Source organism: Silene latifolia, chromosome X (assembly GCF_048544455.1).
Source record: "Silene latifolia isolate original U9 population chromosome X, ASM4854445v1, whole genome shotgun sequence".
Lineage (NCBI taxonomy): Eukaryota > Viridiplantae > Streptophyta > Magnoliopsida > Caryophyllales > Caryophyllaceae > Silene > Silene latifolia.
Window position 1 is genome coordinate 196,162,441 of NC_133537.1, and position 17,444 is coordinate 196,179,884.

Below are 17,444 nucleotides of genomic sequence, written 5' to 3' on the forward strand. Positions count from 1 at the left end.
ATACGCATAGAAGCCTGTACTCCGTTCAAGCATATATTACTAACTCAAGTCATTCATACACCTTGTCATATCGTTACATGTTAACCCATTATCGTCAACCATTGCCTTCTCTGTCATATTCAACGTTGAACACAACTTTAAACCGGTCACACAGCTCATCCATAAGCACAAGCACACACTATTTCACATCACTTGCATCCTAGCTATTTCAATATTGACACCAAGCACTGATGTGACTCATATTTGAGCACATTTAGTCCCCGAATTAGCTTCGTTCCTATGCTTTATAGTGCATAGTTGAGTTATTTACTATCTTTAGTTTCCCATTTTGCATATTCTTTGAGGTTTTGTTTCCTTGGTAGGAGAGGAGTGCAAACCTTGCATTTACATGGCTAAATGGAGCTAAATTGATCGCATCTAATGACCAAGCATCAAAGGGAAGATGATACTAGAAAGCCTATGTAGATAATAAAGTGAAACAGGCAATGACGAAAGGATGCTTGCATCCCCGTATTGATCCTCGCGGATTATGAAGGAAGAAAAGAAGAAATGTAGTCTGCCATGGGACCCGAGCGGATCACAGAAGATCCGAGCGTCCCCCACCACCATCCGAGCGTCATGTGACCAAGACGCTCGTCCTGAAGCAAGAAGATTCGAGCGTCTCCCTTGACAATCCGCTCGGATCATACCCCGGAGAGCCCGTGCCTGTCTTCAAGTCGCTCGGATCATGGCAAGACTAGCAAAACGGAGATGCTCATTTCCTTCGAGAGGAGCATTTCCTCAACTTTTCTTAAGGACATAATAGTCATTTAAGCCCTTAGTAACCCTAATTTATGTACCTAATCTTTAGTATAAATACCCCATTGTACTACTTAGATTAGCATGCTCTCTTAATCATCTAGTAATCAAGTTGTAATCAATTAGTAATCATTCCTTAATCTTCTATTATTCTTTGCATTATTATTTTGGAATCTCCATAGGTATAATTCTCTTACTCCTTGCTTTAATTATTGTTAATCATTTTCATTCATTCATCATGTTTTGCCTTGTTAATGTGATTGACAACCTTGTTAGCATGTTAAACTTGATCATGAGTGAGTTGTTTCTCTAGCTAGGGTTAAAGGGTAATTAGGGGAAACCAACATGGGGAATGATTCATGCTTAATCTAATATGTTCACATAATTTATTTGCTTGCTTGTTGTGATTTCAACTTATGCACATGTTATGTTTGATGAAATGCGAGCCTAAGAATCCTTGCATTTTTCACCCATCACTTATCTTTTCAATGAGGCTTGTAAGACATAAAACAACTCGAGCCTCATTAGACCATGCATAATGTTGAATAGGAAGGATTAAGTCGACTTGTAGGTGTTGTACAATCTAATCGATTCGGCTCCGGGACCCAAACTTTCTTAGGGATGGTAAGATATACACTAACTCGATCCCATCACAACAATAATTGCTTGATTACAATTTGAGAACATATTTGTATGATCAACTCCCATGTATTCCCCTATGAACCCATGATACCCTAGTGCTTTTAATAAATTGTTTACATCTTCATTTTATCTACCTTACATTGTTTTTATTGTTGATTAGTTTTAATTGATCTCCAATCTCAACCCAAAATTGTGACACCCTAAGACACGACCATTTACAATTGAAAATCCTACATCAATACCCGTCCCTTGGGATCCGACCTTTACTTGCCTCTTTACTAAGAGTAGTTGGTGAAGTTATAAATATTGTTTTGGTTGGTTACCTTTTGACGACGAGTTATACGAACACCAAAAATGGCGTCGTTGCCGGGGACGGTGTTAACTTGATTTGATTTTCATTAATTGTTTTTAGTTGTGTCTTTCTTTACCTTGGAGAAGTCAATCTCCTCAAGGTTGTTCTAATTGTTTTCAAGTTGTTTGATATTTTGCATGTCTAGGAGATCAGAAGGTAACTTGTTACCCATTTATCTTGAAATTGAAAGAACTTTGACCAACAATAGAAGACTTGCTAGGAATACTTTGAGAGGTATTGGTGAGATTGTGGACATTCAACCAAATAAAATTGAGTTCATCAATCCTTTTGCAAGAGAAGGAGAGGATAACCTAATACAAAACCCACTACAAAATCAATCCACAATGCCTAAATTTTCATCACATTCCGTGCCAACCGAGGAGAACCTACCAAATGGTACTCCTACACCACAACATTTAACCGGTAATTTCATTGCCAAATCCGCATTTCTACAATTAGTTGAGAGAAGTCAATTTGGAGAGATGCCCAGTGAAGACCCTCATTCTCATATGGAGACTTTTTGCGACTATTGTGATGCGATTTCTCAAACCGGAGTTACTCAAGACCAAATTCGATGGGTCTTATTTCTTTTTTCTTTGATTGGTTCCGCGAAACAATGGTTGAAGAGCCAAGATAAGGCTACTCTTGGTATTTATTCTTGGAAGAAATTGGCACTTGATTTCTGCAAGAAATTCTATCCTCCGGAGAAAACTAACAAGTTGAGAGCCCAAATCACCGGGTTCAAACAAAGAGATGAGGAATCTTTGTATGAAGCATGGGAGAGATTCAATGACACTTGTCGATCTTGTCCACCCCATGGACTTAGCGAGTGGCTCCTTGTACAACAATTTTGGAACGGTCTATATGATAACTCCCGAAACATTCTCAATATGGGATCAAATGGTATGTTCACCGAAGTTGATGACAATCAAACATGGAACAAAGTTGAAGACATGGCGGTCCATAACTCACAATTTAGTAGACCTCGGAAGGCTACTAGAGGAGGAAAACATGAGTTGGATTCCATTACACAATTGAGTGCTCAACTTAGTGCTCATATTGATACCATTAATTTGAAGTTTTAAAAGGCCATGTGGCTAAACTTGAAGAGGTCTCCAAATTACCCAAGCATCATGTTAATGCTATGGTGATATCATCATCAATTCCAAGTGGAGTATGTGAGAATTGTGTAACTTTGGGACATGACCAAAGTGAATGTAGGGGAACAAGTGAACAAGTGAATGCTTTCCAAGCATACAAAAGTGGCACCCCTTATTCCAACTATTACAATGAGAATACCAAGTTCTACCCCAATCTTTCATACAAAAGCCAAAATATTCAAAACCCTCAAACATACACCCCACCTCCAATGAGAAACCAAGCTCAAAGACCCTTTTACAATCAAAACCAAAGTTATCAAAATTAACCTCCATACAATCAAACAAATGACCAAGGTTTTGATGTTCAAAATGAGGTCCTCCAAATGCAAAAGAACCAATAAGAGTTTTTCACTCATATGCAAAAGGATAGCCAAGCAAAAGACATCACCGTCAACAACATACTAGCTCACACAAAGATGTTGGAAACCCAAATGTCTCAATTAGCATCTTCTAGTTCTCAATGATAAAAGGGGCATTTACCACCTCAAGGTAATCCCCGAAGACATGAGTCGGTGAGTGCCATCCATTTGAGGAGTGGTACAAGGTATGAAGGGCCGAAGAGGCCCATTGATGAAGATGTTGTGAATGCTAGTGACAAGGAAAGAGTTGAAAACTCTAAGAAAGAAGAAGAACCCGCCACCATTCAAGAAGTTTCAAAGAAGAAGAATGAAGAGAAGGCTAAGGAGAAAGAGCCTATTGTGATTAGGCTTGTATTTCCAAGTCGTCAAGTTAAGCCTAAGTTCGATGAATAACTTGGAAAGTTCATGGAGATTGTGAAAAACTTGGAAGTCTCAATCCCATTCACCGAATTGATTAACCATGTTCCGGCCTATGCGAAATACATGAAAGATATTCTTACAAAGAAGAAATCCATCCGGAAGCTAGAGACTATTACATTCACCAAGGTGAGTAGCGCCATCCTACAAGGAAGTTCACCTCTAAAACTCAAGGATCCGGGAAGTTTCTCTATTCCATGCACTATTGGCGACACTACAATCAACAATGCTTTATGTGACCTTGGGGAAAGTGTGAGTGTCATGCCATACTCGGTGTGCAAAAGGCTAGGAATGGGAGAACTCAAGTGCACTAATATCACACTTCAAATGGCAGATCGGTCAACGAAGACACCTTTAGGGGTGTGGGAGGATGTGCTAGTAAGAATTGGCAAGTTCTTCATCCCGGTGGACTTTGTTATTGTTTACATGGACGAAGACTCCAACATTTCTATCATTTTAGGAAGACCATTCTTACACACCGTGGGAGCGGTAATTGTTGTGAAACATGGAGAGCTCACACTTGAAGTGGGAGATGAAACAATCACTTTTAACCTTGACAAGACAATGAGAGCTCCCCGCTTACATGAGCCATGTTTCATGATTGATCATTATAGCCGAGAAAGTGATAGGAAGAAGTTGGCTTCTCAATACAAAGGACAAGCTATGGGTAAAGAATCACCACCCATATGGGAGAAGAAAGTGGATAATCTCCAAGATGCTCCATCCAAAGAGCAAGAAAGTTTCAACAAGAATGAGAGCTTGAATAGCTCACTACCACTCATGACAAGAGAAGAAGAAGACCTCATCGACCATAATGACAAGAAGGAAGAAGAGTTGTTCTCATCAACTCATGGTACTATTGGGAAGCAACCTAATGAAGTATGTGGTTTATGGGATGATGAGTTTGAAGTATCATTCAATCCTTATATTTGTAATGCTATGACCCATGACCAAGGCTTTGGTGACCATGTTAACTCAAGTCACCACAATGAAGAACAACATATGCAAAGGTCTATTGAAGATCTTTATAATGACAATGAACAAGCTTTCGACTACTTCTTCAAGGTGTTGAGCAACATCAACAACACCTTGGCTATGCCTCTTTGACATCTCATACATGAATGAGAGTTTGGTGGAGTCCTCCCTAAACCACCATTTGTAAATATTCTAACCCCTTAACTTGCATTTTAATTATTGCATTTTGTCAATTTTTGGATTTACCATTTTACTTTGATCAAGACTATCATTTTGAGAGAAAGTGAGGGAGGGACTTATATGTTTCTTGATGTGTAGTGTTTTGATTAGTGTGGGGATAGAAATTGCCTAGGCTATCCAAGCCTTCGTAGTGCCCCCACAATGAAGACCAAAGGAACGAACACGGAATGACTTGGGTTATGAAAGTACCCACGGGTGGAACTGTGCACGTGAGGTACAGGAGCAATCCGAGCGTTTCAAGAAGAAGCCGCTTGTCTTGGGTGAAAATCCGAGCGTCTTCACTTGAATCCGCTCGTCCTGGCAGAGCTGAAAAGGAAAAATTTGCACTGGATATGAATCCGAGCATCTCCTCTGGAATATGCTCGTCTCAACCAAAAGACGCTTGTCTCAGTAAAGATCCGCTCGTCTTGGTTTTATCAGAATCTGGGATTTCACCCTTACCTTGAATCCGAGCGTCCTCAAAAGAATCTGCTCGTCTCCTGCTAAAGACGCTCGTCTCAGCACGGGTTACATTTTATAAAGCTGACTGGGCAACAATCCGAACGTCCCGTCCTGCAGACGCTCGTCTCCCTCTGCTGCAATTCAAAAACACGGGATTAAAACCCCCTCCCCCCATTTAATTTCCTTTATTGAAAACATAAACACACATTCAAAACCCTAAATCCCTCCATCCACAAAAATCAATTTTCTCAACCAAATTCACCCAAATCAATTCCAAACTTCCTCAAAACTCAAACAAATCAGTCCTCTATCAACAAAAAACCATTCAAACATCCAAATCCTCAAAAATTGAATCTATTTTCTAGGGTTAAAGACAAATTTCAAAAATCCTAAATCGATTTGGGATTCATTGAAGCTTGAGGATACTAGAAGAATTCAAGCAAATCATTGGTTGTTGATACATACAAGGAGAAGAACAATGGCTAGGACCAAAGGTGGAAGCAAGGCACCTACAAAACCAAACCTTTCCAAAAGGCAACAAGCACTTCAAGCTTCAAAGGCTTTGGTGGTTCAACAAGCAAGAATGGAAATTCAAGAAACTCCTATTCTTATGGTGGAAGCTACTACTTCTATCTCGGTTATTGAGCAACTAGAAAAATATCCGGAGGTAACTTTTACATCTGATTCTCATAGGAAAAAATTTGTGTCTGTTGCTAAGAAATTGATTTTACCCACCAAGTTTATTTGCCAAGATGCCTTGACAAAATTGGGTGTCCTTGAAAGGACCAAGAACTTCTTTGAGTCCATGGGGTTGCTTACATTGTTTAATATGTAAGAATTGACCTACCCCTCCCTCACCTTGGAATTTCTAAGTTCATTGAAAGTTACAAAGGTGGAGACTCAAACAAACATTGAATTCCGCCTTGAGAATGTGGATAGGAAGATGTCCTTTAATGAGTTTGGCAAATTTTTCGGTCTTGATAATGACTCGAGTTATGTGAAGAAACCTTCAACAAAATATGATCCCGCCCCTTTGTGGAAAGCTATTACCGGGAGGAAATTCGAGTCCTTCCATGAATGGCGTGCCCTTTATGTTCATCACCCGGGCATAAGGTTGTGGGAAATACTCTTATTACTAGGAAGGGGACTAATCACTTCACCGAACTTGATTTTATCTATCTCGAGTCAACCTTGAATATCGAAAAGAAGTTCACCAAGAAATACAATATCCTTTAACTTTTAATCGAAAGGTGGCTTAATATCGATCAGGGCAAGGAAGGCGCGGCCTTTATAGTAAATGGGGGATTGGTAACGTGGTTGGCAAAGCACTTCAACCGGAATTTCAACAAAGATGACACTTATAAGCCGGTTAAGGGAGGCCACCTCATTGATCTAGCCACTATGGTTCACAAATTCCATTGGGTCAAGAACGACAATCTTGACAACAAATTTGAGTGGCTTACAAAAGATGCCAAGTCCTTCATTCTAGCGAACAAAATTTGCCAACTAAATGTCCGAAGCCCGCATTATCTTCTCCCACTCTCCGAGGAAGCCGAGTACATAATGCAACACCATAGGGAGGCTATTGTCGAGCCCTCCTCCTCTATTATCACTCCACCCTACCCATTCACCTACTATGAATTCCGACCCGAAAATGTTACGGTGGGGAATGATTACTTGACTCTTTTGATTCAAGAAATGCATAAACAAGCTCGTGAAGACCGAGTTAATACATATAGAGCTCAATATCCGTCCCTTTTACACCTAGCTAGGCAAGGACTTCTTGACCCATCATGTCCTTTGCCTAGTTGGGCGGATAGGGATGTTTTCTTTCCTAATGCTCCTAGGGATGCTAGCATGGGTGATGAGGAGGTTGTTGTTGAGAGTGGTGATGAAGAAGAAGGTGAAGAAGAAGAGGGAAGTGAGGAAGAAGAAGAGAGCTCAAGTGATAGTGGTGAAGCCTCCGGGTCTATGGAGGGAGATGATGATGAGGATGCTAGTGAAGATGATGATGGTGATGATGATGGAGATGGTAGTGATGTCGCTATGGGCGACGATTGAGGATTAGCAAGCTCTTTGGAGGATGTCACAATACATTGTGAGTCTCCTACACCTCTTTAACTTTGTTTATTTCTCTTGTTTTTAAATTGCATATTGATCATGAGTTCGATTTCTAGCAACACTTATAGGACTCCCACCTCGGTCCCGTTGAGGTGTCTTTTATTGTTTCCACCATGAAAAATCCAAAATGACAGTTTTAGATTCATGCATATAATATTTTATGCATGAACTCCCTCACTCTCACTTGGTTTGGGGAAGTTCAAGCATATGCATTGGGAGTTAATTTAAATTATGCTCTCCAACCAAACAAAAATTCATGCATCATATAGCATAGTTTAGTTTGCATTCACTTTTGTATATATATCATATAGTTTGCATTTAGCTTAGGAATCATGTATTTTCATATAGCTTGCATAATTTCCTATCGTATTGGCCATTTAGGACAATGCCCATACTAGTGTGGGGATGGGAAATTCTAACATGACTTATAAAACAAAAATAATAAAAATTGAAATTTTTTGAAAAATACAAAAACATGTCCTTTTTATTTCATAAAAACATAAAAACCATAAAAACTTGAAAAATGCAAAAACCCAAAAACATGTTCATTCCTTTTTAGTTTAGAATTGTATATATTGTATATACTTATTTGTTTGCTTGTTTGTTTATCCTTTGTCACATTAATCGACTACGCCACATCCGAGACATGAGGATATTGAAGACCGCATGGTATGATCTTTCCAATCTCCTTTTTCCTCTTTATGTTAATGACTATGTGGCTTTATTTTGATTGTACGGTATAAACAATGTGATTATAGAATTGCATTTAGATTATTTGGCATACTAGTTGGTAGACGCATATGCATTAGGATGTATAAATGTTAGTTGCATCATGGCATATAGTTGCATTTAGGAAAAATTTTGTGAAAGCATCTATTTGGTAAACTTGACAAGTGTATATAGGCCATTGTAGATACTTTTTCTTCTTGAGACTTTGCTTGTTAGAATACTTGTAAAACACCCTAGGATGTGTCATGCTAGTATCCTTTGACCCATAGATTAAGGTCTAGTCAAGAGTACCTTGTGGTGTGATAAATCCTAGGATACCGTTTATTCCAAGGTGACCCTTGAAACCATGCAACCATCATCCATGTTCTACCACATTTTGTCATCAAAGAGGGACTGGGCACAAAAATTGTTCAAATTTGAGTTCAAGAATTGAAATGAAAGTCAAAAAGTTTGCAATTGCATCAAAAGAAAAGAGGAGTAACAAAAATAAAAACTCCTATGTTTCAAATATAAGCACCCTCACAACAAATGGGGTAGCTTTGAAAATGTTCAAAAGGAAATGCAAGAAAAAGTTGAAATTTTCAAGTGTTGAAATGCCAAACATCAAAAGAAATGGCAAAAAAAAGTGTTCTCAAATGTCAAATGCCACAAGAAATTAGGGGGAAAAACAACAACAAAAAGCAAACTCCCACATGAAACTCAAATACTATCGATCCCTTTATCCATCGTATCCAATTTTGTACATGGTAGAGAGGGGACGACCCTTCTTCTTGTCTAGGCAAGAACGGGAATTCCGCGATCCTCCAGTATTTCTAACACCATAGGGAGCATACTCTTGACGAAAGCATTTAACTATTGAGGACAAAGGTAGCCTTGTTTGACACAACTTGGAGGTGATTTATTTGTATCCTTCTAGACTTAGTTGTTTGAAGAAACCATATCTATAATGGAATGTGTACCCTTAGATTGCTTCCCTTGTAGATAATTCCGCAACTTAGATTAGGAAAGTGGCTATTCATCTTTGTAGATCCATCCATTACTTGATTTGTATGCTTTAATGATTGGATGTATCACCATTTTGGCAAGCCCCACCTTGCCTTGCAAGAAGCCATCCTACCTCATGGTTGGCTTGTTGTGAGTTCAAAGGGCGGAGTGAGACCCGCTAATTGTCTCACATCGGCTATATTAGTAGGTTAGTTTGAATAAGGGTCCTAGTGTTTGTCACCATTTTACTCGGGACGAGCAAAGGTTCGGTTTGGGGATGTTTGATGTGACTCATATTTGAGCACATTTAGTCCCCGAATTAGCCTCGTTCCTATACTTTATAGTGCATAATTGAGTCATTTACTATCTTTAGTTTCCCAGTTTGCATATTCTTTGAGGTTTTGTTTCCTTGGTAGGAGAGGAGTGCAAACCTTGCATTTACATGGCGAAATAGAGCTAAATTGATCACATCTAATGACCAAGCATCAAAGGGAAGACGATACTAGAAGGCCTATGTAGATAATAAAGTGAAACGGGCAATGACGAAAGGATCCTTGCATACCCGGATTGATCCTCGTGGATTATTAAGGAAGAAAAGAAGAAATGTTGTCTGCCATGGGATCCGAGCGGATAACAGAAGATCCGAGCGTCTCCCTACCACCATCCGAGCTTCCCGTGACCAAGACGCTCGTCCTGAAGCAAGAAGATCCGAGCGTCTCCCTTGACAATCCCCTCGGATAATACCCTAGCGAGCCCATGCCTGCCTTCAAGTCGCTCGGATCATGGGAAGACTAGCAAAACGGAGATGCTCATTTCCTTCGAGAGGAGCATTTCCTCAACTTTTCTTAAGGACTTAATAGTCATTTAAGCCCTTAGTAACCCTAATTTATGTACCTAATATTTAGTATAAATACCCCATTGTACTACTTAGATTAGCATGCTCTCTTAATCATCTATTAATCAAGTTGTAATCAATTAGTAATCATTCCTTAATCTTGTAATCAACTCTTAATTTAGTCTTAATACAAATCTCAATACTTAATCTTTCCTTAATTTCTCTATTGTTCATCATTTATTTTGGGTAATTAGAAGATCATTTGGGTTTATTGGGAGATTGACAACCTTTCATCAATCATCAAGTACATCTATTATTCTTTGCATTATTATTTTGGAATCTCTATAGGTATAATTCTCTTAATCCTTGCTTTAATTACTGTTAATAATTTTATTCATTCATCATGTTTTGCCTTGTTTATGTGATTGACAATCTTGTTAGCATGTTAAACTTGATCATGAGTGAGTAGTTTCTTTAGCTAGGGTTAAAGGGTAATTAGGGGAAACCAACATGGGGAATGATTCATGCTTAATCTAATATGTACACATAATTTATTTGCTTGCTTGTTGTGATTTCAACTTATCCACATGTTATGTTTGATGAAATGCGAGTCTATGAATCCTTACATTTTTTACCCATCACTTATCTTTTCAATGAGGCTTGTAAGACATAAACCAACTAGAGGCTCATTAGACCATGCATAATGTTGAATAGGAAGGATTAAGTCGACTTGTAGGTGTTGTACAATCTAATCGATTCGGCTTCGGGACCCAAACCTTCTTAGGGATTGTAAGATATACACTAACTCGATCCCATCACAACAATAATTGCTTGCTTATAATTTGAGAACATGCTTGTATGATCAAATCCCATGTATTCCCCTATGAACCCATGATACCCTAGTGCTTTTAATCAATTGTCTACATCTTCATTTTACCTACCTTGCTTTGTTTTTATTGTTGATTAGTTTTAATTGATCTCCTATCTCAACCCCAAATTGTGACACCCTAAGACACGACCATTTACAATTGAAAATCCTACATCAATACCCGTCCCTTGGGATCCGACCTTTACTTGCCTCTTTACTAAGAGTAGTTGGTGAAGTTATATATATTATTTTGGTTGGGTAACTTTTGACGACGAGTTATACGAACACCAAACACAAACTAACATCTAATAAACCTCATGTTACACATCCAACAGGCACACATAACCCCATACGTTTATCCCACGCGACGTTACTAGCTTAGGCATGATGGGGTCCGGATTATGAGATGAGGACACCTTATCACCCAAAACCGACATAAGAGGGCTCCCAACACACATACACCAGGTTCATTTTAAATTGTCACCCTACATTAATTTGGTTTATTGGTTCAGGTTCCAAAATCGTCGCTCTAATACCACTTTGTAACACCCCCACTTACCAAGTAGCCTTGACAAGTTCTTCCCCAATAACTAAAGGCATTACCATCTCGGTTGCCCGAGGTAAGTATATCAAATAAACAATAACAGAACGTTTATTAAATGTTTCTTACAGTTTATACAAGCATAACCAAAGGAACACAACTCTGTTATAACCGAAGGAAACTACTAAGCATACGTGACAACGACAATTAGCTAGACAGTGTGGCGACTCGATCTCCTCCATATCCCGCAAGTAACACATCAACCATCACTTGCTAAACCAACTGCTCACTATCCCCAAATGGATCACCGCAATTTAAGAAACAATAATGGGGTCAGTCAATTGTATAACCAAGATAAAGAATACGAGATATAAACAATACATAAAAACAACCAAACCGATAGCAATATCGTCCTCCGACTCTATTACTAGCCATTAAAGGACTACACATGAAGATTCCCCATCGCAACAAGGTAATCCTCTCCGCCAACGGGGGAAGGTAGCCATGCCCACCTAAGCCTCACTCATCGCAATGAGCGCACTCAGATCATTAATGTGCACATCCCCCTTTTGACGGGAGCCATAAGACGCGAACATGAGGTTGGAACCGTCTCCCGAAAATGGTCCTATCTCAACAATACCAATCTCAATATAACTCAACCAATATCAATCCAATTCAACATGTTAATAAATCAATCAATTACCACAATCTTAAATTCATTATATAATCTATTGAGTAGGGAAACCTTACCTTTTTGCTATTCCATGAAAGTGCGTCCATCATATAAAGACAAGCAATACTCCACATCAAATCCTAAATGTAGAAATCATATCCTATCACTAAGCGATTCAAGATCTATTAAAAGATAACAATTATTAACATACTCACCTTGAGACGCAGACTCGATGACTTCATGCATAACCCATCTCCCTTCCCGGATTATTGTTCAAGGACACCCAAGATGTATAGAATGAGATGAGAGAATTGGGGGGGAGAGAGAGAAATAGAGATTAGGTTTAGAAATAAGAAAATGAATCGTCGAAAATGATTTTTGTTTAAGTCTTCGCGATTTATAATAACGCGCTATCCGACGAGGTACTCGATCGAATATGGACAAATCTGGCCAAGTACGCCGCACTCGGTCGAGTACCCCAACTACTCGGCCGAGTCTCCCTTGCTAAGGCTCTCCCTTGGTCAATAGGTCATTCAACGGTTCACTAACAGGATGGGTATTACAGTCTTCCCCCCTTAAAAGGAACATCGTCCCTGAAGTTCGTCCTTCACTTCCCAACGCAACACAACAAAGCGACACAAGGGATCACACAGTACTCATGCGACAAGGAAAGCCATGTAAACTTATGCAACACCAAGTAACGCCAACCTATAAACGACAGAGTTATTATCATTATAAGTCTAACACTACCAGTTATCGTGACACGATTATGACGACCATGAGGCCACTATGTTATCACTATATGCAAGCCATAGAACCATTAAGAAAACAAAACGGACGTCATACAATAGTTTAAAAACAACAATTAAAGTAATGAAAATGATAGTTTAAGAATAGAAGTAACTATACTAAAGAAGTTTCACGAGTCTTGCAATACTTTTGTCGCGATGTTATCTACCCCTTTTAAAAAAAAACTTCATCCTCAAAGTTCACACTCAACTATATATAAAAAAGAGGTGTTGTATATATAAACATGCCAATTAAGGAATCATGTATTACCTTTCTAACAAGTATTAGCATGTAAGAAACAGAAGTAAAGCAACTATGTTCATATAAAGTGTAGATAGAACAACTTCAAATCACCAAAGCTAGAAAAGGGATATGCAACACACAACACCAACAAATACTATATGATTATCATACTTTCATCCACACTAAGTCCCATATCACTCCCGTCTCAATTCCGAGCCAAACCGATATACCGTCACAACATACGGATACCATACCATACCGACATTGATACCAAGGTTCCTATGAAGATACACATAATAAGATATAACAACCTAATCTGTCAAACCACAAGCTTTGAAGTAGCTACGGACTCATCACCAGGGTACTCAGTACTCGGCCGGGTATCCAGTGCTCGATCGAGTTTCTGAAGACAGAACTCGATATTTAACAACCAATATTCCTGACATCATTGATATTACCTTCAAAACGAGTATCTTACCAACTACCAACTCAAGAATTCAGGTCTTTATGACCTCAACAATGCGGAAAGCAAAGTATCCTTATGGCCGATTACATTTATCCAAAAAAAACCAAATGTCAAGTACGAGAAGAAATCCATCAAAATACGCAACAAACAAAACAATATAAATTAAACGGGGCTCAGATGTCTGCATCCTCGTCAATGTCCTCGCCGCCACCTATGTCGTATGTCCCCTCCCCCTGATATTCACCTGTAGCGTAGCCACCACTGGTCCACCTCCTGGTCTCATCCAACTAGCTACCATAGTTAGCTGCCCAAGGTCCCGTGAGGCAGCCATACTCGTACCTCGTTGGGGTTCTCCACGCTGTGTGATCCATCCTATAGCTATGGAACAGGCCGGTGTCATCTCCCAGTCCGCTCCACCATACCGGCTGAGCAAGATCAGTCCCTATCCCCTGCTGATGTGCCATCTCAAGCATGTTCCTCAACACCAGCGTGGTAGATATCCTCTCCGCTAGCTCACTAACCTGCATCCTAGGGTCATGGACCGCAGGATAAGGCGAGTAATGGGTCAGGTAGAAGCTCGGTGTGGTATATGAAGGCCCAGGCTCTACCTCTCCATTCATCCTCTGTCTGTTGTGCTCTCGAGGTATGGGGACGTTCGCTTCCTTCCCCGAAGCAGTGACCGGCTAAGGTAAGTCTAGAAGGATCTCAGGGTCGTTCAGATAGTACTGGGGCTGAGGTCGAGATTCTCCACTACCCGGGTCATACTCCTCTAAGTGGTTAATCACCAATAAGTTCTTCGAATCAGGAAGTCTCATCCACTTGGTCACCTTTACCCTCCAAGCTAAGGTCCCGTCAGCTAGCTTCCTAAGCCACTTAATGGGGCACCAGTAGTGCTCATCCATGGTGGGAGAAGTCTCAAAAAAGCCAGTTCCCGACACCAAAGGAGCTTCAAAGGTGGTCATTCTCTGGGCTAGGCGGGTCACTATTGCTCCGCAACTAAGGTATCGGTTCTTGGAATAAGCCATGAGTGCCAAGGTGGCACACACTACCCCGGGAGCACTGTAGTAGAAACGCTCCCTCCGGAGAGGGTTAAGGTATGACACTAAGAGCATTCCCTCGTGGGAGCTCAACTTACTCACATCATTCCGACCAAACAGCAAACAAGTCATCATCCTCAAAAACATGCAAAGAGACACATGTTGGACATCATTAATCAACATAACACTCGAGGTCGGGGCAGGTCGGCCGGTAAGATAAGGTAAGAAGTGGGATGCTCCATTCTCAGCCGCGACATCACTAATGTATCCCTCCTACTCGTTCTCTAACCCGAGATGTTCAGCAAACTGGTCAAGGGTTAACTCATGGTCATTGTTCAAAAGACGGAAACTAACATCTTTCCCCTTCACATCATACTCAAAGAAACTCAGAAACTCGAGGGTGAGATACGGATAAGACCTTTTGCGAAGGTGGTACAACCCCTCAATCACCAAAATCTCGAATATATGTGATATATCCGATTCTACACCTAAGTTCTTCAAGATATCCGGGTCAACATAATGGGTCGGTCTCATGGTACGACCCATTAGGGCTACGAAAGCAGGCCGCTGTTAAAAGTTAGAAAAGATTACCAATGGGTACTCATTAACTTAAGGGACAAGCGGCTCCTGACTCGATTGACCTTCCCTCAATCACGACATTAGCGCAATCCTCTTCTTAGAAGGGGCTATGGCTTTCGAAATGCTGCAAAAATACAAGTTCAAAAAGAATTTTACGGAAATTATGCCATAATAAGTGGGATTTTTCAGTTTATTCTATTAAAAGGCATGAAATATCAACTTGGTAAGGCATTACCACTAACAATTGAACCTTTAAGAACATCCTAAAAGCAATCTAAGTGACAAAAAATCAAAATTTTGGGGAAAACCATAGAGATTTTCGGTATCAAATTGGTAGTTTTTGAACTTAGAATCCATCTTTTGCATATGTAAATCAACTATTAAGAGCAAATACTATTAAATTAGCACCATACAAACATGAATCTTTGAACTAAAAGGTAGAAAATTTCCTACTTAGGGCAAGTTCATCAATTTGTTTACTTAAAAGTAAAGAGTTTTTGATAGTTGCATTACCTTAAGTCGTAAGTTGATTAAAAGAACGAAGGCAAGACCGAATTCGAGAACAAAGTAAGCACAAATCACTCTAGCTTATGTTGAGAGAGAAAATTTTGAGAATTTTGTGTGTAAAATAGGAGGTATAGGGTGTGAAATAGAGGTAAAAGAAAGTTATAAGGTTTCCGGAAAAGTAATGCTGAACCGCGATTAATTAGGGTACTCAGTCCAGTACTGGGCCTACTCGGTCGAGTACTCAGATTTGTGTTTTTAAGCCAGCTAATAACCTCCGAGTACTCGGTCGACAAAATTTGGTACTCAGTCGAGTACACTTGCACAGTAACGGAAATTGAAGATATGATGCATTATTTCCCTGCAAAATATCAAACATTGTTCGGAGTCCAACCTATTCGGAGCTCATCACACTTAGACGCCACTTCTATAAAACATTAGGCAACTTATCAACTATAGACACCTCTATGACTTACTTGCGCAATACCTATCTTGCTTCACATAATTCCTTTAATAGAAAGTAACAATACTACATACACACATACCACTAAAGTTGATTAAATCACCAACAATGTGTAAGCAAAATCATACGCATACAAGCTTGTACTCCGTTCATGCATATATTACTAACTCAAGTCATTCATACACCTCGTCATATCGTTACATGTTAACCCATTACCTTCTACCATTACCTTCTCTATCATATTTAACCTTGAATACAACTTTAAACCAGTCACACAGCTCATCCATAAGCACAAGCACACACTATTTCACATCACTTGCCTTATTTCAATCTTGACACCAAACACAAACTAACATCCAATAAACCTCATGTTACATATCCAACACACACACATAACCCCATACATTTATCCCACGCAACGTTACTAGCTTAAGCATGATGAGACCGGGATTATGAGATGAGGACACCTTATTACCCAAAACCGACAAAGAGGGCTCCCAACATACATACACCAGGTTCATTTTAAATTGTCACCCTACATTAATTTAGTTCATTGGTTCAGGTTCCAAATTCGTCGCTCTGATACCACTTTGTAACACCCCCACTTACCAAGTAGCCGTGACAAGATCTTCCCCAATAAGTAAGGGCATTACCTTCTCGGTTGCCCGATATAAGTATATCAAATAAACAATAACAGAACGTTTAATAAATGTTTGTGACAGTTTATAGAAGCATAACCAAAGGAACACAACTCTGTTACAACCGAGGGAAACTACTAAGCATACGTGACAGCGGCAACTAGCTAGACAGTGTGGTGACTCGATCTCCTCCATATCCCGCAAGTAACAGATTAACCATCACTTGCTAAACCAACTGCTCACCATTCCCGAATGGATCACCACAATTTAAGAAACAATAACGAGGTCAGTCAGTTGTATAACTAAGATAAAGAATACGAGATATAAACAATACATAAATAGAACCAAACCGATAGCAATATCGTCCTCCGACTCCATTACTAGCCATTAACGGACTACACACTTCATGTGTAGTCCTGCTAGATTATCCATCGCAACAAGGTAATCCTCACCGCCAGAGGGGGGCCGTAGCCATGCCCACCTAAGCCCCGCTCATCGCAATGAGCGCACTTAGATAATTAATGTGCACATCCCCCTTGTGACGGGAGCCATAAGACTCGAACATGGGGTTGGAACCATCTCCCAAAAAT

At 39.8% G+C, this 17,444-nt stretch overlaps 1 non-coding gene across 1 annotated transcript; it reads right to left on the minus strand.

The window, feature by feature from the left end:
- Positions 1–2,508: 2,508 nt before the first annotated feature.
- LOC141625388 (small nucleolar RNA R71) lies at positions 2,509–2,615 on the minus strand. The gene has a single exon (XR_012535172.1). It is a non-coding gene; the product is annotated as a small nucleolar RNA R71 (small nucleolar RNA).
- Positions 2,616–17,444: the final 14,829 nt, after the last annotated feature.